Source organism: Odontesthes bonariensis, chromosome 11 (genome assembly GCF_027942865.1).
Source record: "Odontesthes bonariensis isolate fOdoBon6 chromosome 11, fOdoBon6.hap1, whole genome shotgun sequence".
Taxonomy (NCBI): domain Eukaryota; kingdom Metazoa; phylum Chordata; class Actinopteri; order Atheriniformes; family Atherinopsidae; genus Odontesthes; species Odontesthes bonariensis.
Window position 1 is genome coordinate 31,551,247 of NC_134516.1, and position 24,665 is coordinate 31,575,911.

Genomic DNA, 24,665 nt, shown 5'->3' on the forward strand with positions numbered 1-24,665 from the left:
ACGTCAAATGCAAAAGTAGTCCCTGTTTGACTTTTTGGAACTTGTCCTTTCTCAGGACAAAGTTAAATGTATGAGGATCAAAGCCAACAATGGCCTGCTGGGACATCTCAGCAGATCCAGGATCAGCAACATGGAGACTGAGAGCCAAACAGAAACAGAGGTGTCTGCCAACCAATCAGCAGCAGCCCAAGCTGGTTAACTTCCTGGTGTCTGTGTGGCACACGGTGATGGTCAGATGTTACATGCAGGCCGCAGAGAGAAGAGAAAAAAGCTTACAGCACCTGGTATTCCCAAGCGGTCTCCCATCCAAGTACTAACCAGGCCCGACCCTGCTTGGCTTCCGAGATCGGACGAGATCGGGCGTGTTCAGGGCGGTCGTGGCCGTAAGCCACAGTCCCTGTGACAAATATATGTTATATAGGTGCTGGAACCATACGTTTCCCCTATTTTTACCAGAGAGCTGGCTTGAGAGGCTGCTGTTGAGCCTGCACGTTGACTTCCCTGATGTGATTGTTCTCTGCAGCTGAAAATGGGACTCTCAGATAACTGTCTGTCAAGCTCCTCTGTTCCCTGTGTGTAGTTTTGTGTCCGTTGTCATATAGAGAAACCAGGGAAGCTCAATCCCACGACATGCTCATAAACTGCGTCTTCTCTAAACGGTATAGTTCTATTTTAGAAGTCGGAATACAATAACAGATTCTGTTTCAGAATCTATAAAAAGCTGGTTTGGGATTCCATTGCTGGCTTACGGCCACACCACCCTGAACACGCCTGATCTCATCAGATCTCAGAAGCCAAGCAGAGTCGGGCCTGGTTAGTACTTGGATGGGAGACCGCCTGGGAATACCAGGTGCTGTAAGCCTTTTGGCTTCTCCAGGCGCATGCAGTTTGGCTACGTCAAATGCAAAAGTAGTCCCTGTTTGACTTTTTGGAACTTGTCCTTTCTCAGGACAAAGTTAAATGTATGAGGATCAAAGCCAACAATGGCCTGGGACATCTCAGCAGATCCAGGATAAGCAACATGGAGACTGAGAGCCAATCAGAAACAGAGGTGTCTGCCAACCAATCAGCAGCAGCCCAAGCTGGTTAACTTCCTGGTGTCTGTGTGGCACACGGTGATGGTCAGATGTTACATGCAGGCCGCAGAGAGAAGAGAAAAAAGCTTACAGCACCTGGTATTCCCAAGCGGTCTCCCATCCAAGTACTAACCAGGCCCGACCCTGCTTGGCTTCCGAGATCTGACGAGATTGGGCGTGTTCAGGGCGGTGTGGCCGTAAGCCACAGTCCCTGTGACAAATATATGTTATATAGGTGCTGGAACCATACGTTTCCCCTATTTTTACCAGAGAGCTGGCTTGAGAGGCTGCTGTTGAGCCTGCACGTTGACTTCCCTGATGTGATTGTTCTCTGCAGCTGAAAATGGGACTCTCAGATAACTGTCTGTCAAGCTCCTCTGTTCCCTGTGTGTAGTTTTGTGTCCGTTGTCATATAGAGAAACCAGGGAAGCTCAATCCCACGACATGCTCATAAACTGCGTCTTCTCTAAACGGTATAGTTCTATTTTAGAAGTCGGAATACAATAACAGATTCTGTTTCAGAATCTATAAAAAGCTGGTTTGGGATTCCATTGCTGGCTTATGGCCACACCACCCTGAACACGCCTGATCTCATCAGATCTCAGAAGCCAAGCAGAGTCGGGCCTGGTTAGTACTTGGATGGGAGACCGCCTGGGAATACCAGGTGATGTAAGCCTTTTGGCTTCTCCAGGCGCATGCAGTTTGGCTACGTCAAATGCAAAAGTAGTCCCTGTTTGACTTTTTGGAACTTGTCCTTTCTCAGGACAAAGTTAAATGTATGAGGATCAAAGCCAACAATGGCCTGGGACATCTCAGCAGATCCAGGATCAGCAACATGGAGACTGAGAGCCAAACAGAAACAGAGGTGTCTGCCAACCAATCAGCAGCAGCCCAAGCTGGTTAACTTCCTGGTGTCTGTGTGGCACACGGTGATGGTCAGATGTTACATGCAGGCCGCAGAGAGAAGAGAAAAAAGCTTACAGCACCTGGTATTCCCAAGCGGTCTCCCATCCAAGTACTAACCAGGCCCGACCCTGCTTGGCTTCCGAGATCGGACGAGATCGGGCGTGTTCAGGGCGGTGTGACCGTAAGCCACAGTCCCTGTGACAAATATATGTTATATAGGTGCTGGAACCATACGTTTCCCCTATTTTTACCAGAGAGCTGGCTTGAGAGGCTGCTGTTGAGCCTGCACGTTGACTTCCCTGATGTGATTGTTCTCTGCAGCTGAAAATGGGACTCTCAGATAACTGTCTGTCAAGCTCCTCTGTTCCCTGTGTGTAGTTTTGTGTCCGTTGTCATATAGAGAAACCAGGGAAGCTCAATCCCACGACATGCTCATAAACTGCGTCTTCTCTAAACGGTATAGTTCTATTTTAGAAGTCGGAATACAATAACAGATTCTGTTTCAGAATCTATAAAAAGCTGGTTTGGGATTCCATTGCTGGCTTATGGCCACACCACCCTGAACACGCCTGATCTCATCAGATCTCAGAAGCCAAGCAGAGTCGGGCCTGGTTAGTACTTGGATGGGAGACCGCCTGGGAATACCAGGTGCTGTAAGCCTTTTGGCTTCTCCAGGCGCATGCAGTTTGGCTACGTCAAATGCAAAAGTAGTCCCTGTTTGACTTTTTGGAACTTGTCCTTTCTCAGGACAAAGTTAAATGTATGAGGATCAAAGCCAACAATGGCCTGGGACATCTCAGCAGATCCAGGATCAGCAACATGGAGACTGAGAGCCAAACAGAAACAGAGGTGTCTGCCAACCAATCAGCAGCAGCCCAAGCTGGTTAACTTCCTGGTGTCTGTGTGGCACACGGTGATGGTCAGATGTTACATGCAGGCCGCAGAGAGAAGAGAAAAAAGCTTACAGCACCTGGTATTCCCAAGCGGTCTCCCATCCAAGTACTAACCAGGCCCGACCCTGCTTGGCTTCCGAGATCAGACGAGATCGGGCGTGTTCAGGGCGGTGTGGCCGTAAGCCACAGTCCCTGTGACAAATATATGTTATATAGGTGCTGGAACCATACGTTTCCCCTATTTTTACCAGAGAGCTGGCTTGAGAGGCTGCTGTTGAGCCTGCTCGTTGACTTCCCTGATGTGATTGTTCTCTGCAGCTGAAAATGGGACTCTCAGATAACTGTCTGTCAAGCTCCTCTGTTCCCTGTGTGTAGTTTTGTGTCCGTTGTCATATAGAGAAACCAGGGAAGCTCAATCCCACGACATGCTCATAAACTGCGTCTTCTCTAAACGGTATAGTTCTATTTTAGAAGTCGGAATACAATAACAGATTCTGTTTCAGAATCTATAAAAAGCTGGTTTGGGATTCCATTGCTGGCTTACGGCCACACCACCCTGAACACGCCTGATCTCATCAGATCTCAGAAGCCAAGCAGAGTCGGGCCTGGTTAGTACTTGGATGGGAGACCGCCTGGGAATACCAGGTGCTGTAAGCCTTTTGGCTTCTCCAGGCGCATGCAGTTTGGCTACGTCAAATGCAAAAGTAGTCCCTGTTTGACTTTTTGGAACTTGTCCTTTCTCAGGACAAAGTTAAATGTATGAGGATCAAAGCCAACAATGGCCTGGGACATCTCAGCAGATCCAGGATCAGCAACATGGAGACTGAGAGCCAAACAGAAACAGAGGTGTCTGCCAACCAATCAGCAGCAGCCCAAGCTGGTTAACTTCCTGGTGTCTGTGTGGCACACGGTGATGGTCAGATGTTACATGCAGGCCGCAGAGAGAAGAGAAAAAAGCTTACAGCACCTGGTATTCCCAAGCGGTCTCCCATCCAAGTACTAACCAGGCCCGACCCTGCTTGGCTTTCGAGATCAGACGAGATCGGGCGTGTTCAGGGCGGTGTGGCCGTAAGCCACAGTCCCTGTGACAAATATATGTTATATAGGTGCTGGAACCATACGTTTCCCCTATTTTTACCAGAGAGCTGGCTTGAGAGGCTGCTGTTGAGCCTGCTCGTTGACTTCCCTGATGTGATTGTTCTCTGCAGCTGAAAATGGGACTCTCAGATAACTGTCTGTCAAGCTCCTCTGTTCCCTGTGTGTAGTTTTGTGTCCGTTGTCATATAGAGAAACCAGGGAAGCTCAATCCCACGACATGCTCATAAACTGCGTCTTCTCTAAACGGTATAGTTCTATTTTAGAAGTCGGAATACAATAACAGATTCTGTTTCAGAATCTATAAAAAGCTGGTTTGGGATTCCATTGCTGGCTTACGGCCACACCACCCTGAACACGCCTGATCTCATCAGATCTCAGAAGCCAAGCAGAGTCGGGCCTGGTTAGTACTTGGATGGGAGACCGCCTGGGAATACCAGGTGCTGTAAGCCTTTTGGCTTCTCCAGGCGCATGCAGTTTGGCTACGTCAAATGCAAAAGTAGTCCCTGTTTGACTTTTTGGAACTTGTCCTTTCTCAGGACAAAGTTAAATGTATGAGGATCAAAGCCAACAATGGCCTGGGACATCTCAGCAGATCCAGGATCAGCAACATGGAGACTGAGAGCCAAACAGAAACAGAGGTGTCTGCCAACCAATCAGCAGCAGCCCAAGCTGGTTAACTTCCTGGTGTCTGTGTGGCACACGGTGATGGTCAGATGTTACATGCAGGCCGCAGAGAGAAGAGAAAAAAGCTTACAGCACCTGGTATTCCCAAGCGGTCTCCCATCCAAGTACTAACCAGGCCCGACCCTGCTTGGCTTCCGAGATCGGACGAGATCGGGCGTGTTCAGGGCGGTGTGGCCGTAAGCCACAGTCCCTGTGACAAATATATGTTATATAGGTGCTGGAACCATACGTTTCCCCTATTTTTACCAGAGAGCTGGCTTGAGAGGCTGCTGTTGAGCCTGCTCGTTGACTTCCCTGATGTGATTGTTCTCTGCAGCTGAAAATGGGACTCTCAGATAACTGTCTGTCAAGCTCCTCTGTTCCCTGTGTGTAGTTTTGTGTCCGTTGTCATATAGAGAAACCAGGGAAGCTCAATCCCACGACATGCTCATAAACTGCGTCTTCTCTAAACGGTATAGTTCTATTTTAGAAGTCGGAATACAATAACAGATTCTGTTTCAGAATCTATAAAAAGCTGGTTTGGGATTCCATTGCTGGCTTACGGCCACACCACCCTGAACACGCCTGATCTCATCAGATCTCAGAAGCCAAGCAGAGTCGGGCCTGGTTAGTACTTGGATGGGAGACCGCCTGGGAATACCAGGTGCTGTAAGCCTTTTGGCTTCTCCAGGCGCATGCAGTTTGGCTACGTCAAATGCAAAAGTAGTCCCTGTTTGACTTTTTGGAACTTGTCCTTTCTCAGGACAAAGTTAAATGTATGAGGATCAAAGCCAACAATGGCCTGGGACATCTCAGCAGATCCAGGATCAGCAACATGGAGACTGAGAGCCAAACAGAAACAGAGGTGTCTGCCAACCAATCAGCAGCAGCCCAAGCTGGTTAACTTCCTGGTGTCTGTGTGGCACACGGTGATGGTCAGATGTTACATGCAGGCCGCAGAGAGAAGAGAAAAAAGCTTACAGCACCTGGTATTCCCAAGCGGTCTCCCATCCAAGTACTAACCAGGCCCGACCCTGCTTGGCTTCCGAGATCGGACGAGATCGGGCGTGTTCAGGGCGGTGTGGCCGTAAGCCACAGTCCCTGTGACAAATATATGTTATATAGGTGCTGGAACCATACGTTTCCCCTATTTTTACCAGAGAGCTGGCTTGAGAGGCTGCTGTTGAGCCTGCTCGTTGACTTCCCTGATGTGATTGTTCTCTGCAGCTGAAAATGGGACTCTCAGATAACTGTCTGTCAAGCTCCTCTGTTCCCTGTGTGTAGTTTTGTGTCCGTTGTCATATAGAGAAACCAGGGAAGCTCAATCCCACGACATGCTCATAAACTGCGTCTTCTCTAAACGGTATAGTTCTATTTTAGAAGTCGGAATACAATAACAGATTCTGTTTCAGAATCTATAAAAAGCTGGTTTGGGATTCCATTGCTGGCTTACGGCCACACCACCCTGAACACGCCTGATCTCATCAGATCTCAGAAGCCAAGCAGAGTCGGGCCTGGTTAGTACTTGGATGGGAGACCGCCTGGGAATACCAGGTGCTGTAAGCCTTTTGGCTTCTCCAGGCGCATGCAGTTTGGCTACGTCAAATGCAAAAGTAGTCCCTGTTTGACTTTTTGGAACTTGTCCTTTCTCAGGACAAAGTTAAATGTATGAGGATCAAAGCCAACAATGGCCTGGGACATCTCAGCAGATCCAGGATAAGCAACATGGAGACTGAGAGCCAATCAGAAACAGAGGTGTCTGCCAACCAATCAGCAGCAGCCCAAGCTGGTTAACTTCCTGGTGTCTGTGTGGCACACGGTGATGGTCAGATGTTACATGCAGGCCGCAGAGAGAAGAGAAAAAAGCTTACAGCACCTGGTATTCCCAAGCGGTCTCCCATCCAAGTACTAACCAGGCCCGACCCTGCTTGGCTTCCGAGATCTGACGAGATTGGGCGTGTTCAGGGCGGTGTGGCCGTAAGCCACAGTCCCTGTGACAAATATATGTTATATAGGTGCTGGAACCATACGTTTCCCCTATTTTTACCAGAGAGCTGGCTTGAGAGGCTGCTGTTGAGCCTGCACGTTGACTTCCCTGATGTGATTGTTCTCTGCAGCTGAAAATGGGACTCTCAGATAACTGTCTGTCAAGCTCCTCTGTTCCCTGTGTGTAGTTTTGTGTCCGTTGTCATATAGAGAAACCAGGGAAGCTCAATCCCACGACATGCTCATAAACTGCGTCTTCTCTAAACGGTATAGTTCTATTTTAGAAGTCGGAATACAATAACAGATTCTGTTTCAGAATCTATAAAAAGCTGGTTTGGGATTCCATTGCTGGCTTATGGCCACACCACCCTGAACACGCCTGATCTCATCAGATCTCAGAAGCCAAGCAGAGTCGGGCCTGGTTAGTACTTGGATGGGAGACCGCCTGGGAATACCAGGTGATGTAAGCCTTTTGGCTTCTCCAGGCGCATGCAGTTTGGCTACGTCAAATGCAAAAGTAGTCCCTGTTTGACTTTTTGGAACTTGTCCTTTCTCAGGACAAAGTTAAATGTATGAGGATCAAAGCCAACAATGGCCTGGGACATCTCAGCAGATCCAGGATCAGCAACATGGAGACTGAGAGCCAAACAGAAACAGAGGTGTCTGCCAACCAATCAGCAGCAGCCCAAGCTGGTTAACTTCCTGGTGTCTGTGTGGCACACGGTGATGGTCAGATGTTACATGCAGGCCGCAGAGAGAAGAGAAAAAAGCTTACAGCACCTGGTATTCCCAAGCGGTCTCCCATCCAAGTACTAACCAGGCCCGACCCTGCTTGGCTTCCGAGATCGGACGAGATCGGGCGTGTTCAGGGCGGTGTGACCGTAAGCCACAGTCCCTGTGACAAATATATGTTATATAGGTGCTGGAACCATACGTTTCCCCTATTTTTACCAGAGAGCTGGCTTGAGAGGCTGCTGTTGAGCCTGCACGTTGACTTCCCTGATGTGATTGTTCTCTGCAGCTGAAAATGGGACTCTCAGATAACTGTCTGTCAAGCTCCTCTGTTCCCTGTGTGTAGTTTTGTGTCCGTTGTCATATAGAGAAACCAGGGAAGCTCAATCCCACGACATGCTCATAAACTGCGTCTTCTCTAAACGGTATAGTTCTATTTTAGAAGTCGGAATACAATAACAGATTCTGTTTCAGAATCTATAAAAAGCTGGTTTGGGATTCCATTGCTGGCTTATGGCCACACCACCCTGAACACGCCTGATCTCATCAGATCTCAGAAGCCAAGCAGAGTCGGGCCTGGTTAGTACTTGGATGGGAGACCGCCTGGGAATACCAGGTGCTGTAAGCCTTTTGGCTTCTCCAGGCGCATGCAGTTTGGCTACGTCAAATGCAAAAGTAGTCCCTGTTTGACTTTTTGGAACTTGTCCTTTCTCAGGACAAAGTTAAATGTATGAGGATCAAAGCCAACAATGGCCTGGGACATCTCAGCAGATCCAGGATCAGCAACATGGAGACTGAGAGCCAAACAGAAACAGAGGTGTCTGCCAACCAATCAGCAGCAGCCCAAGCTGGTTAACTTCCTGGTGTCTGTGTGGCACACGGTGATGGTCAGATGTTACATGCAGGCCGCAGAGAGAAGAGAAAAAAGCTTACAGCACCTGGTATTCCCAAGCGGTCTCCCATCCAAGTACTAACCAGGCCCGACCCTGCTTGGCTTCCGAGATCGGACGAGATCGGGCGTGTTCAGGGCGGTGTGGCCGTAAGCCACAGTCCCTGTGACAAATATATGTTATATAGGTGCTGGAACCATACGTTTCCCCTATTTTTACCAGAGAGCTGGCTTGAGAGGCTGCTGTTGAGCCTGCACGTTGACTTCCCTGATGTGATTGTTCTCTGCAGCTGAAAATGGGACTCTCAGATAACTGTCTGTCAAGCTCCTCTGTTCCCTGTGTGTAGTTTTGTGTCCGTTGTCATATAGAGAAACCAGGGAAGCTCAATCCCACGACATGCTCATAAACTGCGTCTTCTCTAAACGGTATAGTTCTATTTTAGAAGTCGGAATACAATAACAGATTCTGTTTCAGAATCTATAAAAAGCTGGTTTGGGATTCCATTGCTGGCTTACGGCCACACCACCCTGAACACGCCTGATCTCATCAGATCTCAGAAGCCAAGCAGAGTCGGGCCTGGTTAGTACTTGGATGGGAGACCGCCTGGGAATACCAGGTGCTGTAAGCCTTTTGGCTTCTCCAGGCGCATGCAGTTTGGCTACGTCAAATGCAAAAGTAGTCCCTGTTTGACTTTTTGGAACTTGTCCTTTCTCAGGACAAAGTTAAATGTATGAGGATCAAAGCCAACAATGGCCTGGGACATCTCAGCAGATCCAGGATAAGCAACATGGAGACTGAGAGCCAATCAGAAACAGAGGTGTCTGCCAACCAATCAGCAGCAGCCCAAGCTGGTTAACTTCCTGGTGTCTGTGTGGCACACGGTGATGGTCAGATGTTACATGCAGGCCGCAGAGAGAAGAGAAAAAAGCTTACAGCACCTGGTATTCCCAAGCGGTCTCCCATCCAAGTACTAACCAGGCCCGACCCTGCTTGGCTTCCGAGATCTGACGAGATTGGGCGTGTTCAGGGCGGTGTGGCCGTAAGCCACAGTCCCTGTGACAAATATATGTTATATAGGTGCTGGAACCATACGTTTCCCCTATTTTTACCAGAGAGCTGGCTTGAGAGGCTGCTGTTGAGCCTGCACGTTGACTTCCCTGATGTGATTGTTCTCTGCAGCTGAAAATGGGACTCTCAGATAACTGTCTGTCAAGCTCCTCTGTTCCCTGTGTGTAGTTTTGTGTCCGTTGTCATATAGAGAAACCAGGGAAGCTCAATCCCACGACATGCTCATAAACTGCGTCTTCTCTAAACGGTATAGTTCTATTTTAGAAGTCGGAATACAATAACAGATTCTGTTTCAGAATCTATAAAAAGCTGGTTTGGGATTCCATTGCTGGCTTACGGCCACACCACCCTGAACACGCCTGATCTCATCAGATCTCAGAAGCCAAGCAGAGTCGGGCCTGGTTAGTACTTGGATGGGAGACCGCCTGGGAATACCAGGTGCTGTAAGCCTTTTGGCTTCTCCAGGCGCATGCAGTTTGGCTACGTCAAATGCAAAAGTAGTCCCTGTTTGACTTTTTGGAACTTGTCCTTTCTCAGGACAAAGTTAAATGTATGAGGATCAAAGCCAACAATGGCCTGGGACATCTCAGCAGATCCAGGATCAGCAACATGGAGACTGAGAGCCAAACAGAAACAGAGGTGTCTGCCAACCAATCAGCAGCAGCCCAAGCTGGTTAACTTCCTGGTGTCTGTGTGGCACACGGTGATGGTCAGATGTTACATGCAGGCCGCAGAGAGAAGAGAAAAAAGCTTACAGCACCTGGTATTCCCAAGCAGTCTCCCATCCAAGTACTAACCAGGCCCGACCCTGCTTGGCTTCCGAGATCGGACGAGATCGGGCGTGTTTTTTTTTTTTTTTCTCTTTTATTATCAAAAAGTACAAATTTCACCATACATCAAATTACATATCTACATGTATACTCATTTGAACCTTATATACACATATATTATTTACAATACATTCAAAGCAAAAACACAAATTTGTGAGGCTATCATTGGGTCGTCTCCCTCTCTCCCATCCCACAGACCTTCTCACCAAACCATATAAATGGAACCAAAAGATAAAAATCCATTATGACAGAACAAAAAATTAGTGAGACAGCCTGTGGTTCTTCACTTCCCTCTCGCCCACTGGCCCCCTCACCAAACCATAAAAATAAAAATAAAATTGAAAAAATAAAAATATAACTATTAACAGAAAAAACAACTTGACAAAACTAAAACTAAAACTAAAACAAGTGAGACAGCCTGTAGGTCTCCTCCTTCTCCTCTCGCCCACAGGCCCCCTCACCAAACCATAGAAATAAAAAAATATAAATAAAAATATAACTATTAACAGAAACACCGACTTGACAAAACTAGACAAGTGAAACAGCCTGTCGGTCTTCTCCTTCTCCTCTCGCCCACAGGCCCCCTCACCAAACCATTGAAATAAATAAAAACATTAAAAGCCACCCTTGCTCTACCCAAAGTCTAACTTCACATCCCCTTCCCCAATCTGTATGAACGTGCTCCCCTCCACAAAACCCTCGGTGAACTCTTCTACCCCCAAGTGTGTTAAAACCCTGTGCACGTCCCTTTTCGTGATGCTTTTAAAAATACTCCACACCTCCACTTTCTTTTTCTCGTAATGGGCTATGTCCCTCCTCATTTTAACAGCATACCTGGCGTGACTTAAAACATAATTTAGCAAATTTGCATTCTTCCCTTCCATCCTTCCCCTCACTCCAAACAACCACACCTCTCTCCAGCCCGTTTCCCCCCACACTTCTTTATCCCAACATCTATTTATGAGTTGTCTCATTTTCTTAAAATACTCTACCAGTTCCCCACATTCAACAAACTCATGCATACATGTTTCCACCCCCACACCGCACACATCACATTCTTTCCTTACATTCACATCAAATCTGCTTATTACTAAATTATTAAAAATTCTGTTGTGCCTCAACATAAAATCAAAGTTCTCACATTCAGGGGTGTTAAATTTGACCCTTAGGTTTTTCCATATTCCTTTTTCATCCGTGTCCTCCATCACCCTCTCCCACACTTTCTCTGCTGCCGGTCTCTTTATTTCTTTCCTTCTCAGACTCCTGTATATCACCCTTGCTTTCACACTCATTACATTCATCCTCCCCTCCCCTTCCCCCACATACATTCCCATTTCTCCAGCTTCATTTTCATTTTCCCCCACCTCACCCTCAATCATTCTCACCCATTCCCTCGGCATTCCCTCCCTTATTTTCCCCATAACCCCTTCTGCCGTTCTCAGTGCCATCTCATCCCCCCTTTCTCTCACCTCGTCCACCATCACCTGTGCCCTCATAAATCCTGGTACATATTCATACACTATATCCCTCACTTACCTAATCCCTGCCCTCCACATCAGCCTATTATATATTGTGCTCCCCCCACACGTGATTTTTGGGTTTAAAAACACTGGCTGCTCCCACACCTGCCTCACATTCTGACATCCATACTCCACATTTTTCACAAACTCCCCCCACGCTCCCAGCACCTCCTTATGAAACTCAGACACTCCGCTCAACATACCTTCCTTCAAATCCATGTACACCGCACTCCCACCACATCCACCACATTCATCTATTGCCCTCCCTAGAAACACCTTCCACACTTGATCTTTTTTATTTTTTAAATATCTTACCATCATTTTCACTCTCATTGCTTTCTTTTTCCTTTCTAAATTTATTAGTTTTAACCCCCCATCCTCATACTCATTCTCCAACACCTCCCTAGCTATCCTCACTCCTTTCCCATCCCATAAAAACTCATTCACCATTCTCTCCATCTCCTTCAACACTCTCTCAGGCACATCCAACACATTCATCACATAACCAATCTTACTCACTATTAGCGCATTCACCACCACCACCTTCCCCCTCAATGTAAGCCCTCTCTTCTTCCAAAACTCCAGTGTTTTTTTGATGCTATTCATTAGCCCTTCATACTGCATATCTCTCCCTTCTCTGGCCTCTATCCCTAAGTTTACACCTAACACTTTAAAATAATCCTTCTTCTCCTTCAACCCTAGTTCTGTTTGCCCTGCTCTACCTGCCCCTATATACATGACCTCTGACTTTTCTTTGTTCAATTTTGCCCCTGATGCCCTACCATACAGCTCTACACTCTCTAAAACCTCAGCTACGCTCTCCCTGTCCCTAACCGTAACTGTCGTGTCATCTGCGTACTGATACACTAAACTTCTGTGCCCCCCTGGCAACTCTATGCCTCTGATCTTCTCGTTTTTCTCCAGCATCACCGCTAAAGGCTCTGCAGATATTGAGTACAGCAGAGCCGATAGCGGACACCCTTGCCTTACTGACCTCTCTAATCTAAACGTGTCTGTGATTATCCCATTTATTTTAACACAACTAACTGCCCTATCATATAACCTCTTAATCCATCCCACTAACCTCTCCCCAAACCCTACCTTTTCTAACACCCTGTACAAGTATGTGTGGTCTACTCTGTCAAATGCTTTGTTCAGATCTAAACTAACCACTAACCCTCCTGTTCCTCCCTTCATGTGATCTATCGTGTCCCTGATGCTACTTATTGTGTCTGCTATGTCCCTACCTGGTATGCTGTAAGCCTGTGTGCTTCCCACCACCGTCCCTATTACTCTTTTGATCCTGTTTGCTAGCACCCGTGCTAATATTTTATAATCTCCATTTAACATGCTGAGTGGTCTGTAGTTTTCTAATCTGTCCCTATCCCCTTTCTTGTGTATTATACTAACTAATCCTGTCATCATACTAACTGGCATCTCTCCCTTTTCTTCTATCCATTTAAATAGCTTATCTAACACAGGCACTAACTCCTCTCTAAACTCTCTGTAGAATTCCCCTGTCAACCCATCCAACCCTGGACTCTTATTCCTCCCTAACCCCCCTATCGCTTTCTCTATTTCTCCCGTCCCTATCTCACCCTCACACATGTCCCTGCCCTCTTCTGTTAGCCTAGCCCTCACCTTATCTATTACCTGCCCTATGCTCTCCTCATCTACCTCTTCTTTCCTAAACAAATCCCTATAAAACTCTTCTACCCTATCCGCTATCCCTACAAAATCTTTTATCTTCTCTCCCTTCTTTCCCTCTACCTGTTCTAAGAAATTCCTCTTCTGCTTTGTCTTCTCTAACCCTAAAAAAAACCCTGTGCACTTCTCTCCCTCAATGGCGTATCTGGCCCTGCTTCTAACTATCGCTCCCATACACTTCTTCTGCTCTATCCCTTTCAGCTCCTCCTTAATTCCTATATACCTCCCTAGATCATATCCTGCTTCCCTATCTGCTCTCTCTGCTTCTCTGTCTAATTCTCGCTTTAACCTCTGTTCTCTTTCCTTCTCTTTCCTGCTCCTGTTTCTACTATAAGCTATGCTCAGATCCTTTATCTCCTCTTTAAAGCTTTCCCACCACCTCCCAATGTCATCCTCATACATGTTTTCATTTATTCTCCTTGCAATACAGTCTCTCACTTTCTCCTTATACTTTCTTTCTTTCAGCAACTCACCATTCAAACACCACACTCCCCCCCCCCTCCTCTCTATACCTTGTCCTAAACTAAACCCTACTATCATGTGGTCGCTCAGTGCAGTTACCCTATATTCTATCTTACCTATCTTATTCTCTATGTCCCTCGTACCGAGCACTAAATCTATCCGGCTCTGCTTTAACACCCCTCTCACCACTTGCCTCCTTGTGAACTCCCTCTTCTCTGGATTCCTCTCCCTCCATATATCTATCAATCCGTTCACTCTCATGACCTCTTTCAGCACACCTCTTGTAGAGTCGCTCTTAAAGCACACACTCGCAGATGCATCCAGTCTCCCACACCATACGTTAAAGTCTCCCACCACCATGCAGTTCTCCCCACACATTCCTCCTATTCCCTCAAAAAAGACCTTTCTCTCCTTCTCTTCATTAGGTGCATACACATTTATTAGTCTGTATTCTTTCCCCACATAATCAAACGTGATCCCTATCACTCGCCCCTCCTCATCATCCACACACTTCTTTATATTGCCGACTACTCCCCTCTTCACTAAAATAGCCACCCCTCTGGACTTTGCTCCACTATTATTCACATACATTTCTCCCATCCATTCCTTCTTTACTTCACTCATGCACTCCTCATCCCAATGTGTCTCTTGCACACACATGATATCCCCGTCACACACCTGCCAGGCTTGTTGCCTTCTGTTGTTGTCACGCAGCCCATTTACATTAAACGATGTGATTTTTAACATAAACAGTATTATATACACAATTATCTTTCTCTTCATTTTAAACTCTTTTTCACCTTCCCAATCCTTTTCACTTCTCTTTTCCCCAAAGGCCTTTTTCTGGTTGCAATCACCTCCTCCATGTTATCCTCACTGCTGTCTGTTACTTCTCCCATTGCCCATTCACATTCCTGCCCTGCCCGCAAGTCCTCCCTTGACCCCCCTACCCCCCCTCCCCGCTGCCTCCTCAGTCCTCTGCTTGCTCCACTCGTCTGCCGTCTTCTTCTCTCCACCATGGCTCTCCTCTCCTCTCCTCTGTCCTCTCCTTGCTCGCTGCCGTTGTGGCCATCTCTCTCCTTCTCCCCTCTCATCTGCGTTGGTGTCTCCTCCACCACCGTCAGGTCCTCCTCCTCTCCGTCTCGCTCGCCTCCCTCCTCCATCTGCTCCACCTCTCCGTCAATGAGCTCCAGGCTCTCTGCTCCACCTCCGCTCTGCTCCTCCTCTCCACCAGCGAGCTCCAGGCTCTCTGCTCCACCTCCGCTCTGCACCTCCTCTCCACCAACAAGCTCCAGGCTCTCTGCTCCACCTCCGCTCTGCACCTCCTCTCCTTCAACGATTTCCAGGCTCTCTGCTCCACCTCCGTTCTGCTCCTCCTCTCCACCAGCAATCTCCTGACTCGCTCCTCCACCTCCGTTCTGCTCCTCCTGTTCTCCATTTTGCTGCACTTTTCCTCTCCCATCATTGCACTCTCGTGCGTAATGCCCCTGTTTTGCGCATTTATGGCACTTAAATTCAGGACATTCTCGTAGAATGTGTCCCGGCTGAATGCAAAGCCGGCACACTTTTACTTGTCTGTCGTGAATTACACGAAAGTATTCTCCCCCCTCCAGGGTTTCAAACTTGGTCGAATACGGCAGCGATTGCACTTTGTCGTTAAATTGCACCTTGCAAAAGCGCGTGCCGTCAGCCACGTCTGTTCCAGGCCATTTCCTCCTTTTAATCGGTGAAGTTGCCTTCACCCCCCAAGTTGCTAATTTTTCGCATATTTCCTCGTCCGTGATGTACGGGGGCAAGTTGAGGAAGGATACAACTAGTTCATTGCTCCTGACTTCCTTTGCCATTACCCGCACTCCCTTTAATAGAAAGCCGTCCATGAGGCGCGCCTTGCCTTTCCCGTCCTGCATGGTGATCTCAAATGTGCTCTTTGCCTTCAATCTGCAGGCAAGAACTATTCCGCAGCTTTCCTTTATGCCTCTAAGCAACTCCATTAGTGTCACTTTGTCTGGCCCTGCCAGCTCCACAATCACGGTCAGCTCCTTTCTGAAGCCACCGTCTTTCACACTTTCTCTGTCATTCTTCATATTCTCTTCATTCAAACTTCTACTTTCTCCCTTCCAAGTATCTGCATTCACTTCTCCATTCTTTCTCACTTTCTCTCCTCCATTTTCATTTCCTCCTTTATTCATACCTTCATTTACTCTCCTAATCTCGCTGTCTTTCACACCATCATTCACTCGCCTGTCATCCGTCAGCCGTTCTCCATTGTTCAGTATCGTTGTCATTTTCCGTTCCATTGTTTCGTTTGCCATGGTATCCGTCCGGTTACAAAAACACACGAAAAAAGGACGTTCCCCCGAACAGCGAAGCTGCTGGGGGAATAAAACAAAACACACAACTATACAAACAAATCTTACTCACACACGATCAGTCAAAACACTCACCAAACACTTTCACTCACTCTTTCAAACGCACGCGCTCTCTCTCAAACAAATTGCTGCAGGGCACCGACTGTCACAAGTGATCATGGGGGTGTGGCCGTAAGCCACAGTCCCTGTGACAAATATATGTTATATAGGTGCTGGAACCATACGTTTCCCCTATTTTTACCAGAGAGCTGGCTTGAGAGGCTGCTGTTGAGCCTGCACGTTGACTTCCCTGATGTGATTGTTCTCTGCAGCTGAAAATGGGACTCTCAGATAACTGTCTGTCAAGCTCCTCTGTTCCCTGTGTGTAGTTTTGTGTCCGTTGTCATATAGAGCAACCAGGGAAGCTCAATCCCACGACATGCTCATAAACTGCGTCTTCTCTAAACGGTATAGTTCTATTTTAGAAGTCGGAATACAATAACAGATTCTGTTTCAGAATCTATAAAAAGCTGGTTTGGGATTCCATTGCTGGCTTACGGCCACACCACCCTGAACACGCCTGATCTCATCAGATCTCAGAAGCCAAGCAGAGTTGGGCCTGGTTAGTACTTGGATGGGAGACCGCCTGGGAATACCAGGTGCTGTAAGCCTTTTGGCTTCTCCAGGCGCATGCAGTTTGGCTACGTCAAATGCAAAAGTAGTCCCTGTTTGACTTTTTGGAACTTGTCCTTTCTCAGGACAAAGTTAAATGTATGAGGATCAAAGCCAACAATGGCCTGGGACATCTCAGCAGATCCAGGATCAGCAACATGGAGACTGAGAGCCAAACAGAAACAGAGGTGTCTGCCAACCAATCAGCAGCAGCCCAAGCTGGTTAACTTCCTGGTGTCTGTGTGGCACACGGTGATGGTCAGATGTTACATGCAGGCCGCAGAGAGAAGAGAAAAAAGCTTACAGCACCTGGTATTCCCAAGCGGTCTCCCATCCAAGTACTAACCAGGCCCGACCCTGCTTGGCTTCCGAGATCAGACGAGATCGGGCGTGTTCAGGGCGGTGTGGCCGTAAGCCACAGTCCCTGTGACAAATATATGTTATATAGGTGCTGGAACCATACGTTTCCCCTATTTTTACCAGAGAGCTGGCTTGAGAGGCTGCTGTTGAGCCTGCTCGTTGACTTCCCTGATGTGATTGTTCTCTGCAGCTGAAAATGGGACTCTCAGATAACTGTCTGTCAAGCTCCTCTGTTCCCTGTGTGTAGTTTTGTGTCCGTTGTCATATAGAGAAACCAGGGAAGCTCAATCCCACGACATGCTCATAAACTGCGTCTTCTCTAAACGGTATAGTTCTATTTTAGAAGTCGGAATACAATAACAGATTCTGTTTCAGAATCTATAAAAAGCTGGTTTGGGATTCCATTGCTGGCTTACGGCCACACCACCCTGAACACGCCTGATCTCATCAGATCTCAGAAGCCAAGCAGAGTCGGGCCTGGTTAGTACTTGGATGGGAGACCGCCTGGGAATACCAGGTGCTGTAAGCCTTTTGGCTTCTCCAGGCGCATGCAGTTTGGCTACGTCAAATGCAAAAGTAGTCCCTGTTTGACTTTTTGGAACTTGTCCTTTCTCAGGACAAAGTTAAATGTATGAGGATCAAAGCCAACAATGGCCTGGGACATCTCAGCAGATCCAGGATCAGCAACATGGAGACTGAGAGCCAAACAGAAACAGAGGTGTCTGCCAACCAATCAGCAGCAGCCCAAGCTGGTTAACTTCCTGGTGTCTGTGTGGCACACGGTGATGGTCAGATGTTACATGCAGGCCGCAGAGAGAAGAGAAAAAAGCTTACAGCACCTGGTATTCCCAAGCAGTCTCCCATCCAAGTACTAACCAGGCCCGACCCTGCTTGGCTTCCGAGATCGGACGAGATCGGGCGTGTTCAGGGCGGTGTGGCCGTAAGCCACAGTCCCTGTGACAAATATATGTTATATAGGTGCTGGAACCATACGTTTCCCCTATTTTTACCAGAGAGCTGGCTTGAGAGGCTGCTGTTGAGCCTGCACGTTGACTTCCCTGATGTGATTGTTCTCTGCAGCTGAAAATGGGACTCTCAGATAACTGTCTGTCAAGCTCCTCTGTTCCCTGTGTGTAGTTTTGTGTCCGTTGTCATATAGAGAAACCAGGGAAGCTCAATCCCACGACATGCTCATAAACTGCGTCTTCTCTAAACGGTATAGTTCTATTTTAGAAGTCGGAATACAATAACAGATTCTGTTTCAGAATCTATAAAAAGCTGGTTTGGGATTCCATTGCTGGCTTACGGCCACACCACCCTGAACACGCCTGATCTCATCAGATCTCAGAAGCCAAGCAGAGTCGGGCCTGGTTAGTACTTGGATGGGGGACCGCCTGGGAATACCAGGTGCTGTAAGCCTTTTGGCTTCTCCAGGCGCATGCAGTTTGGCTACGTCAAATGCAAAAGTAGTCCCTGTTTGACTTTTTGGAACTTGTCCTTTCTGAGGACAAAGTTAAATGTATGAGGATCAAAGCCAACAATGGCCTGGGACATCTCAGCAGATCCAGGATCAGCAACATGGAGACTGAGAGCCAAACAGAAACAGAGGTGTCTGCCAACCAATCAGCAGCAGCCCAAGCTGGTTAACTTCCTGGTGTCTGTGTGGCACACGGTGATGGTCAGATGTTACATGCAGGCCGCAGAGAGAAGAGAAAAAAGCTTACAGCACCTGGTATTCCCAAGCGGTCTCCCATCCAAGTACTAACCAGGCCCGACCCTGCTTGGCTTCCGAGATCGGACGAGATCGGGCGTGTTCAGGGCGGTGTGGCCGTAAGCCACAGTCCCTGTGACAAATATATGTTATATAGGTGCTGGAACCATACGTTTCCCCTATTTTTACCAGAGAGCTGGCTTGAGAGGCTGCTGTTGAGCCTGCACGTTGACTTCCCTGATGTGATTGTTCTCTGCAGCTGAAAATGGGACTCTCAGATAACTGTCTGTCAAGCTCCTCTGTTCCCTGTGTGTAGTTTTGTGTCCGTTGTCATATAGAGAAACCAGGGAAGCTCAATCCCACGACATGCTCATAAACTGCGTCTTCTCTAAACGGTATAGTTCTATTTTAGAAGTCGGAATACAATAACAGATTCTGTTTCAGAATCTATAAAAAGCTGGTTTGGGATTCCATTGCTGGCTTACGGCCACACCACCCTGAACACGCCTGATCTCATCAGATCTCAGAAGCCAAGCAGAGTCGGGCCTGGTTAGTACTTGGATGGGAGACCGCCTGGGAATACCAGGTGCTGTAAGCCTTTTGGCTTCTCCAGGCGCATGCAGTTTGGCTACGTCAAATGCAAAAGTAGTCCCTGTTTGACTTTTTGGAACTTGTCCTTTCTCAGGACAAAGTTAAATGTATGAGGATCAAAGCCAACAATGGCCTGGGACATCTCAGCAGATCCAGGATCAGCAACATGGAGACTGAGAGCCAAACAGAAACAGAGGTGTCTGCCAACCAATCAGCAGCAGCCCAAGCTGGTTAACTTCCTGGTGTCTGTGTGGCACACGGTGATGGTCAGATGTTACATGCAGGCCGCAGAGAGAAGAGAAAAAAGCTTACAGCACCTGGTATTCCCAAGCAGTCTCCCATCCAAGTACTAACCAGGCCCGACCCTGCTTGGCTTCCGAGATCGGACGAGATCGGGCGTGTTCAGGGCGGTGTGGCCGTAAGCCACAGTCCCTGTGACAAATATATGTTATATAGGTGCTGGAACCATACGTTTCCCCTATTTTTACCAGAGAGCTGGCTTGAGAGGCTGCTGTTGAGCCTGCACGTTGACTTCCCTGATGTGATTGTTCTCTGCAGCTGAAAATGGGACTCTCAGATAACTGTCTGTCAAGCTCCTCTGTTCCCTGTGTGTAGTTTTGTGTCCGTTGTCATATAGAGAAACCAGGGAAGCTCAATCCCACGACATGCTCATAAACTGCGTCTTCTCTAAACGGTATAGTTCTATTTTAGAAGTCGGAATACAATAACAGATTCTGTTTCAGAATCTATAAAAAGCTGGTTTGGGATTCCATTGCTGGCTTACGGCCACACCACCCTGAACACGCCTGATCTCATCAGATCTCAGAAGCCAAGCAGAGTCGGGCCTGGTTAGTACTTGGATGGGAGACCGCCTGGGAATACCAGGTGCTGTAAGCCTTTTGGCTTCTCCAGGCGCATGCAGTTTGGCTACGTCAAATGCAAAAGTAGTCCCTGTTTGACTTTTTGGAACTTGTCCTTTCTCAGGACAAAGTTAAATGTATGAGGATCAAAGCCAACAATGGCCTGGGACATCTCAGCAGATCCAGGATCAGCAACATGGAGACTGAGAGCCAAACAGAAACAGAGGTGTCTGCCAACCAATCAGCAGCAGCCCAAGCTGGTTAACTTCCTGGTGTCTGTGTGGCACACGGTGATGGTCAGATGTTACATGCAGGCCGCAGAGAGAAGAGAAAAAAGCTTACAGCACCTGGTATTCCCAAGCGGTCTCCCATCCAAGTACTAACCAGGCCCGACCCTGCTTGGCTTCCGAGATCGGACGAGATCGGGCGTGTTCAGGGCGGTGTGGCCGTAAGCCACAGTCCCTGTGACAAATATATGTTATATAGGTGCTGGAACCATACGTTTCCCCTATTTTTACCAGAGAGCTGGCTTGAGAGGCTGCTGTTGAGCCTGCACGTTGACTTCCCTGATGTGATTGTTCTCTGCAGCTGAAAATGGGACTCTCAGATAACTGTCTGTCAAGCTCCTCTGTTCCCTGTGTGTAGTTTTGTGTCCGTTGTCATATAGAGAAACCAGGGAAGCTCAATCCCACGACATGCTCATAAACTGCGTCTTCTCTAAACGGTATAGTTCTATTTTAGAAGTCGGAATACAATAACAGATTCTGTTTCAGAATCTATAAAAAGCTGGTTTGGGATTCCATTGCTGGCTTACGGCCACACCACCCTGAACACGCCTGATCTCATCAGATCTCAGAAGCCAAGCAGAGTCGGGCCTGGTTAGTACTTGGATGGGGGACCGCCTGGGAATACCAGGTGCTGTAAGCCTTTTGGCTTCTCCAGGCGCATGCAGTTTGGCTACGTCAAATGCAAAAGTAGTCCCTGTTTGACTTTTTGGAACTTGTCCTTTCTGAGGACAAAGTTAAATGTATGAGGATCAAAGCCAACAATGGCCTGGGACATCTCAGCAGATCCAGGATCAGCAACATGGAGACTGAGAGCCAAACAGAAACAGAGGTGTCTGCCAACCAATCAGCAGCAGCCCAAGCTGGTTAACTTCCTGGTGTCTGTGTGGCACACGGTGATGGTCAGATGTTACATGCAGGCCGCAGAGAGAAGAGAAAAAAGCTTACAGCACCTGGTATTCCCAAGCGGTCTCCCATCCAAGTACTAACCAGGCCCGACCCTGCTTGGCTTCCGAGATCGGACGAGATCGGGCGTGTTCAGGGCGGTGTGGCCGTAAGCCACAGTCCCTGTGACAAATATATGTTATATAGGTGCTGGAACCATACGTTTCCCCTATTTTTACCAGAGAGCTGGCTTGAGAGGCTGCTGTTGAGCCTGCACGTTGACTTCCCTGATGTGATTGTTCTCTGCAGCTGAAAATGGGACTCTCAGATAACTGTCTGTCAAGCTCCTCTGTTCCCTGTGTGTAGTTTTGTGTCCGTTGTCATATAGAGAAACCAGGGAAGCTCAATCCCACGACATGCTCATAAACTGCGTCTTCTCTAAACGGTATAGTTCTATTTTAGAAGTCGGAATACAATAACAGATTCTGTTTCAGAATCTATAAAAAGCTGGTTTGGGATTCCATTGCTGGCTTACGGCCACACCACCCTGAACACGCCTGATCTCATCAGATCTCAGAAGCCAAGCAGAGTCGGGCCTGGTTAGTACTTGGATGGGAGACCGCCTGGGAATACCAGGTGCTGTAAGCCTTTTGGCTTCTCCAGGCGCATGCAGTTTGGCTACGTCAAATGCAAAAGTAGTCCCTGTTTGACTTTTTGGAACTTGTCCTTTCTCAGGACAAAGTTAAATGTATGAGGATCAAAGCCAACAATGGCCTGGGACATCTCAGCAGATCCAGGATCAGCAACATGGAGACTGAGAGCCAAACAGAAACAGAGGTGTCTGCCAACCAATCAGCAGCAGCCCAAGCTGGTTAACTTCCTGGTGTCTGTGTGGCACACGGTGATGGTCAGATGTTACATGCAGGCCGCAGAGAGAAGAGAAAAAAGCTTACAGCACCTGGTATTCCCAAGCAGTCTCCCATCCAAGTACTAACCAGGCCCGACCCTGCTTGGCTTCCGAGATCGGACGAGATCGGGCGTGTTCAGGGCGGTGTGGCCGTAAGCCACAGTCCCTGTGACAAATATATGTTATATAGGTGCTGGAACCATACGTTTCCCCTATTTTTACCAGAGAGCTGGCTTGAGAGGCTGCTGTTGAGCCTGCACGTTGACTTCCCTGATGTGATTGTTCTCTGCAGCTGAAAATGGGACTCTCAGATAACTGTCTGTCAAGCTCCTCTGTTCCCTGTGTGTAGTTTTGTGTCCGTTGTCATATAGAGAAACCAGGGAAGCTCAATTCCACGACATGCTCATAAACTGCGTCTTCTCTAAACGGTATAGTTCTATTTTAGAAGTCGGAATACAATAACAGATTCTGTTTCAGAATCTATAAAAAGCTGGTTTGGGATTCCATTGCTGGCTTACGGCCACACCACCCTGAACACGCCTGATCTCATCAGATCTCAGAAGCCAAGCAGAGTCGGGCCTGGTTAGTACTTGGATGGGGGACCGCCTGGGAATACCAGGTGCTGTAAGCCTTTTGGCTTCTCCAGGCGCATGCAGTTTGGCTACGTCAAATGCAAAAGTAGTCCCTGTTTGACTTTTTGGAACTTGTCCTTTCTGAGGACAAAGTTAAATGTATGAGGATCAAAGCCAACAATGGCCTGGGACATCTCAGCAGATCCAGGATCAGCAACATGGAGACTGAGAGCCAAACAGAAACAGAGGTGTCTGCCAACCAATCAGCAGCAGCCCAAGCTGGTTAACTTCCTGGTGTCTGTGTGGCACACGGTGATGGTCAGATGTTACATGCAGGCCGCAGAGAGAAGAGAAAAAAGCTTACAGCACCTGGTATTCCCAAGCGGTCTCCCATCCAAGTACTAACCAGGCCCGACCCTGCTTGGCTTCCGAGATCGGACGAGATCGGGCGTGTTCAGGGCGGTGTGGCCGTAAGCCACAGTCCCTGTGACAAATATATGTTATATAGGTGCTGGAACCATACGTTTCCCCTATTTTTACCAGAGAGCTGGCTTGAGAGGCTGCTGTTGAGCCTGCACGTTGACTTCCCTGATGTGATTGTTCTCTGCAGCTGAAAATGGGACTCTCAGATAACTGTCTGTCAAGCTCCTCTGTTCCCTGTGTGTAGTTTTGTGTCCGTTGTCATATAGAGAAACCAGGGAAGCTCAATCCCACGACATGCTCATAAACTGCGTCTTCTCTAAACGGTATAGTTCTATTTTAGAAGTCGGAATACAATAACAGATTCTGTTTCAGAATCTATAAAAAGCTGGTTTGGGATTCCATTGCTGGCTTACGGCCACACCACCCTGAACACGCCTGATCTCATCAGATCTCAGAAGCCAAGCAGAGTCGGGCCTGGTTAGTACTTGGATGGGAGACCGCCTGGGAATACCAGGTGCTGTAAGCCTTTTGGCTTCTCCAGGCGCATGCAGTTTGGCTACGTCAAATGCAAAAGTAGTCCCTGTTTGACTTTTTGGAACTTGTCCTTTCTCAGGACAAAGTTAAATGTATGAGGATCAAAGCCAACAATGGCCTGGGACATCTCAGCAGATCCAGGATCAGCAACATGGAGACTGAGAGCCAAACAGAAACAGAGGTGTCTGCCAACCAATCAGCAGCAGCCCAAGCTGGTTAACTTCCTGGTGTCTGTGTGGCACACGGTGATGGTCAGATGTTACATGCAGGCCGCAGAGAGAAGAGAAAAAAGCTTACAGCACCTGGTATTCCCAAGCAGTCTCCCATCCAAGTACTAACCAGGCCCGACCCTGCTTGGCTTCCGAGATCGGACGAGATCGGGCGTGTTCAGGGCGGTGTGGCCGTAAGCCACAGTCCCTGTGACAAATATATGTTATATAGGTGCTGGAACCATACGTTTCCCCTATTTTTACCAGAGAGCTGGCTTGAGAGGCTGCTGTTGAGCCTGCACGTTGACTTCCCTGATGTGATTGTTCTCTGCAGCTGAAAATGGGACTCTCAGATAACTGTCTGTCAAGCTCCTCTGTTCCCTGTGTGTAGTTTTGTGTCCGTTGTCATATAGAGAAACCAGGGAAGCTCAATCCCACGACATGCTCATAAACTGCGTCTTCTCTAAACGGTATAGTT

At 47.9% G+C, this 24,665-nt stretch overlaps 40 non-coding genes across 40 annotated transcripts; 20 read left to right on the plus strand and 20 right to left on the minus strand.

Annotated features, from left to right (window-relative positions):
- Positions 1–269: 269 nt before the first annotated feature.
- LOC142393306 (5S ribosomal RNA) lies at positions 270–389 on the minus strand. Its single transcript, XR_012771917.1, has one exon. It is a non-coding gene; the product is annotated as a 5S ribosomal RNA (ribosomal RNA).
- A 354-nt stretch (positions 390–743) lies between these two features.
- LOC142392320 (5S ribosomal RNA) lies at positions 744–862 on the plus strand. Its single transcript, XR_012770979.1, has one exon. It is a non-coding gene; the product is annotated as a 5S ribosomal RNA (ribosomal RNA).
- Positions 863–1,160: 298 nt separating this feature from the next.
- Positions 1,161–1,279, minus strand: LOC142393168 (5S ribosomal RNA). The gene has a single exon (XR_012771786.1). It is a non-coding gene; the product is annotated as a 5S ribosomal RNA (ribosomal RNA).
- Positions 1,280–1,633: 354 nt separating this feature from the next.
- On the plus strand, positions 1,634–1,752 carry LOC142393413 (5S ribosomal RNA). The gene has a single exon (XR_012772019.1). It is a non-coding gene; the product is annotated as a 5S ribosomal RNA (ribosomal RNA).
- A 298-nt stretch (positions 1,753–2,050) lies between these two features.
- On the minus strand, positions 2,051–2,169 carry LOC142392133 (5S ribosomal RNA). Its single transcript, XR_012770801.1, has one exon. It is a non-coding gene; the product is annotated as a 5S ribosomal RNA (ribosomal RNA).
- A 354-nt stretch (positions 2,170–2,523) lies between these two features.
- Positions 2,524–2,642, plus strand: LOC142392994 (5S ribosomal RNA). Its single transcript, XR_012771619.1, has one exon. It is a non-coding gene; the product is annotated as a 5S ribosomal RNA (ribosomal RNA).
- Positions 2,643–2,940: 298 nt separating this feature from the next.
- LOC142392111 (5S ribosomal RNA) lies at positions 2,941–3,059 on the minus strand. The gene has a single exon (XR_012770780.1). It is a non-coding gene; the product is annotated as a 5S ribosomal RNA (ribosomal RNA).
- A 354-nt stretch (positions 3,060–3,413) lies between these two features.
- On the plus strand, positions 3,414–3,532 carry LOC142392321 (5S ribosomal RNA). The gene has a single exon (XR_012770980.1). It is a non-coding gene; the product is annotated as a 5S ribosomal RNA (ribosomal RNA).
- A 298-nt stretch (positions 3,533–3,830) lies between these two features.
- On the minus strand, positions 3,831–3,949 carry LOC142393006 (5S ribosomal RNA). The gene has a single exon (XR_012771631.1). It is a non-coding gene; the product is annotated as a 5S ribosomal RNA (ribosomal RNA).
- Positions 3,950–4,303: 354 nt separating this feature from the next.
- Positions 4,304–4,422, plus strand: LOC142392322 (5S ribosomal RNA). The gene has a single exon (XR_012770981.1). It is a non-coding gene; the product is annotated as a 5S ribosomal RNA (ribosomal RNA).
- Positions 4,423–4,720: 298 nt separating this feature from the next.
- On the minus strand, positions 4,721–4,839 carry LOC142392011 (5S ribosomal RNA). Its single transcript, XR_012770684.1, has one exon. It is a non-coding gene; the product is annotated as a 5S ribosomal RNA (ribosomal RNA).
- A 354-nt stretch (positions 4,840–5,193) lies between these two features.
- LOC142392324 (5S ribosomal RNA) lies at positions 5,194–5,312 on the plus strand. Its single transcript, XR_012770983.1, has one exon. It is a non-coding gene; the product is annotated as a 5S ribosomal RNA (ribosomal RNA).
- A 298-nt stretch (positions 5,313–5,610) lies between these two features.
- Positions 5,611–5,729, minus strand: LOC142392012 (5S ribosomal RNA). Its single transcript, XR_012770685.1, has one exon. It is a non-coding gene; the product is annotated as a 5S ribosomal RNA (ribosomal RNA).
- Positions 5,730–6,083: 354 nt separating this feature from the next.
- LOC142392325 (5S ribosomal RNA) lies at positions 6,084–6,202 on the plus strand. Its single transcript, XR_012770984.1, has one exon. It is a non-coding gene; the product is annotated as a 5S ribosomal RNA (ribosomal RNA).
- Positions 6,203–6,500: 298 nt separating this feature from the next.
- Positions 6,501–6,619, minus strand: LOC142393169 (5S ribosomal RNA). Its single transcript, XR_012771787.1, has one exon. It is a non-coding gene; the product is annotated as a 5S ribosomal RNA (ribosomal RNA).
- Positions 6,620–6,973: 354 nt separating this feature from the next.
- Positions 6,974–7,092, plus strand: LOC142393415 (5S ribosomal RNA). The gene has a single exon (XR_012772020.1). It is a non-coding gene; the product is annotated as a 5S ribosomal RNA (ribosomal RNA).
- A 298-nt stretch (positions 7,093–7,390) lies between these two features.
- On the minus strand, positions 7,391–7,509 carry LOC142392134 (5S ribosomal RNA). The gene has a single exon (XR_012770802.1). It is a non-coding gene; the product is annotated as a 5S ribosomal RNA (ribosomal RNA).
- Positions 7,510–7,863: 354 nt separating this feature from the next.
- Positions 7,864–7,982, plus strand: LOC142392995 (5S ribosomal RNA). Its single transcript, XR_012771620.1, has one exon. It is a non-coding gene; the product is annotated as a 5S ribosomal RNA (ribosomal RNA).
- A 298-nt stretch (positions 7,983–8,280) lies between these two features.
- Positions 8,281–8,399, minus strand: LOC142392013 (5S ribosomal RNA). Its single transcript, XR_012770686.1, has one exon. It is a non-coding gene; the product is annotated as a 5S ribosomal RNA (ribosomal RNA).
- Positions 8,400–8,753: 354 nt separating this feature from the next.
- LOC142392326 (5S ribosomal RNA) lies at positions 8,754–8,872 on the plus strand. The gene has a single exon (XR_012770985.1). It is a non-coding gene; the product is annotated as a 5S ribosomal RNA (ribosomal RNA).
- Positions 8,873–9,170: 298 nt separating this feature from the next.
- LOC142393170 (5S ribosomal RNA) lies at positions 9,171–9,289 on the minus strand. Its single transcript, XR_012771788.1, has one exon. It is a non-coding gene; the product is annotated as a 5S ribosomal RNA (ribosomal RNA).
- A 354-nt stretch (positions 9,290–9,643) lies between these two features.
- Positions 9,644–9,762, plus strand: LOC142392327 (5S ribosomal RNA). The gene has a single exon (XR_012770986.1). It is a non-coding gene; the product is annotated as a 5S ribosomal RNA (ribosomal RNA).
- A 6,969-nt stretch (positions 9,763–16,731) lies between these two features.
- On the plus strand, positions 16,732–16,850 carry LOC142392121 (5S ribosomal RNA). The gene has a single exon (XR_012770790.1). It is a non-coding gene; the product is annotated as a 5S ribosomal RNA (ribosomal RNA).
- Positions 16,851–17,148: 298 nt separating this feature from the next.
- LOC142392112 (5S ribosomal RNA) lies at positions 17,149–17,267 on the minus strand. Its single transcript, XR_012770781.1, has one exon. It is a non-coding gene; the product is annotated as a 5S ribosomal RNA (ribosomal RNA).
- A 354-nt stretch (positions 17,268–17,621) lies between these two features.
- LOC142392328 (5S ribosomal RNA) lies at positions 17,622–17,740 on the plus strand. The gene has a single exon (XR_012770987.1). It is a non-coding gene; the product is annotated as a 5S ribosomal RNA (ribosomal RNA).
- A 298-nt stretch (positions 17,741–18,038) lies between these two features.
- LOC142392604 (5S ribosomal RNA) lies at positions 18,039–18,157 on the minus strand. Its single transcript, XR_012771247.1, has one exon. It is a non-coding gene; the product is annotated as a 5S ribosomal RNA (ribosomal RNA).
- Positions 18,158–18,511: 354 nt separating this feature from the next.
- Positions 18,512–18,630, plus strand: LOC142392399 (5S ribosomal RNA). The gene has a single exon (XR_012771053.1). It is a non-coding gene; the product is annotated as a 5S ribosomal RNA (ribosomal RNA).
- Positions 18,631–18,928: 298 nt separating this feature from the next.
- LOC142392014 (5S ribosomal RNA) lies at positions 18,929–19,047 on the minus strand. Its single transcript, XR_012770687.1, has one exon. It is a non-coding gene; the product is annotated as a 5S ribosomal RNA (ribosomal RNA).
- Positions 19,048–19,401: 354 nt separating this feature from the next.
- LOC142392329 (5S ribosomal RNA) lies at positions 19,402–19,520 on the plus strand. Its single transcript, XR_012770988.1, has one exon. It is a non-coding gene; the product is annotated as a 5S ribosomal RNA (ribosomal RNA).
- Positions 19,521–19,818: 298 nt separating this feature from the next.
- LOC142392606 (5S ribosomal RNA) lies at positions 19,819–19,937 on the minus strand. The gene has a single exon (XR_012771249.1). It is a non-coding gene; the product is annotated as a 5S ribosomal RNA (ribosomal RNA).
- Positions 19,938–20,291: 354 nt separating this feature from the next.
- LOC142392331 (5S ribosomal RNA) lies at positions 20,292–20,410 on the plus strand. Its single transcript, XR_012770989.1, has one exon. It is a non-coding gene; the product is annotated as a 5S ribosomal RNA (ribosomal RNA).
- Positions 20,411–20,708: 298 nt separating this feature from the next.
- On the minus strand, positions 20,709–20,827 carry LOC142392015 (5S ribosomal RNA). The gene has a single exon (XR_012770688.1). It is a non-coding gene; the product is annotated as a 5S ribosomal RNA (ribosomal RNA).
- A 354-nt stretch (positions 20,828–21,181) lies between these two features.
- Positions 21,182–21,300, plus strand: LOC142392400 (5S ribosomal RNA). The gene has a single exon (XR_012771054.1). It is a non-coding gene; the product is annotated as a 5S ribosomal RNA (ribosomal RNA).
- A 298-nt stretch (positions 21,301–21,598) lies between these two features.
- Positions 21,599–21,717, minus strand: LOC142392016 (5S ribosomal RNA). The gene has a single exon (XR_012770689.1). It is a non-coding gene; the product is annotated as a 5S ribosomal RNA (ribosomal RNA).
- Positions 21,718–22,071: 354 nt separating this feature from the next.
- LOC142392332 (5S ribosomal RNA) lies at positions 22,072–22,190 on the plus strand. The gene has a single exon (XR_012770990.1). It is a non-coding gene; the product is annotated as a 5S ribosomal RNA (ribosomal RNA).
- Positions 22,191–22,488: 298 nt separating this feature from the next.
- On the minus strand, positions 22,489–22,607 carry LOC142392607 (5S ribosomal RNA). Its single transcript, XR_012771250.1, has one exon. It is a non-coding gene; the product is annotated as a 5S ribosomal RNA (ribosomal RNA).
- Positions 22,608–22,961: 354 nt separating this feature from the next.
- LOC142392401 (5S ribosomal RNA) lies at positions 22,962–23,080 on the plus strand. The gene has a single exon (XR_012771055.1). It is a non-coding gene; the product is annotated as a 5S ribosomal RNA (ribosomal RNA).
- A 298-nt stretch (positions 23,081–23,378) lies between these two features.
- LOC142392017 (5S ribosomal RNA) lies at positions 23,379–23,497 on the minus strand. Its single transcript, XR_012770690.1, has one exon. It is a non-coding gene; the product is annotated as a 5S ribosomal RNA (ribosomal RNA).
- A 354-nt stretch (positions 23,498–23,851) lies between these two features.
- Positions 23,852–23,970, plus strand: LOC142392333 (5S ribosomal RNA). The gene has a single exon (XR_012770991.1). It is a non-coding gene; the product is annotated as a 5S ribosomal RNA (ribosomal RNA).
- A 298-nt stretch (positions 23,971–24,268) lies between these two features.
- Positions 24,269–24,387, minus strand: LOC142392608 (5S ribosomal RNA). Its single transcript, XR_012771251.1, has one exon. It is a non-coding gene; the product is annotated as a 5S ribosomal RNA (ribosomal RNA).
- Between the last annotated feature and the right edge of the window lie 278 nt (positions 24,388–24,665).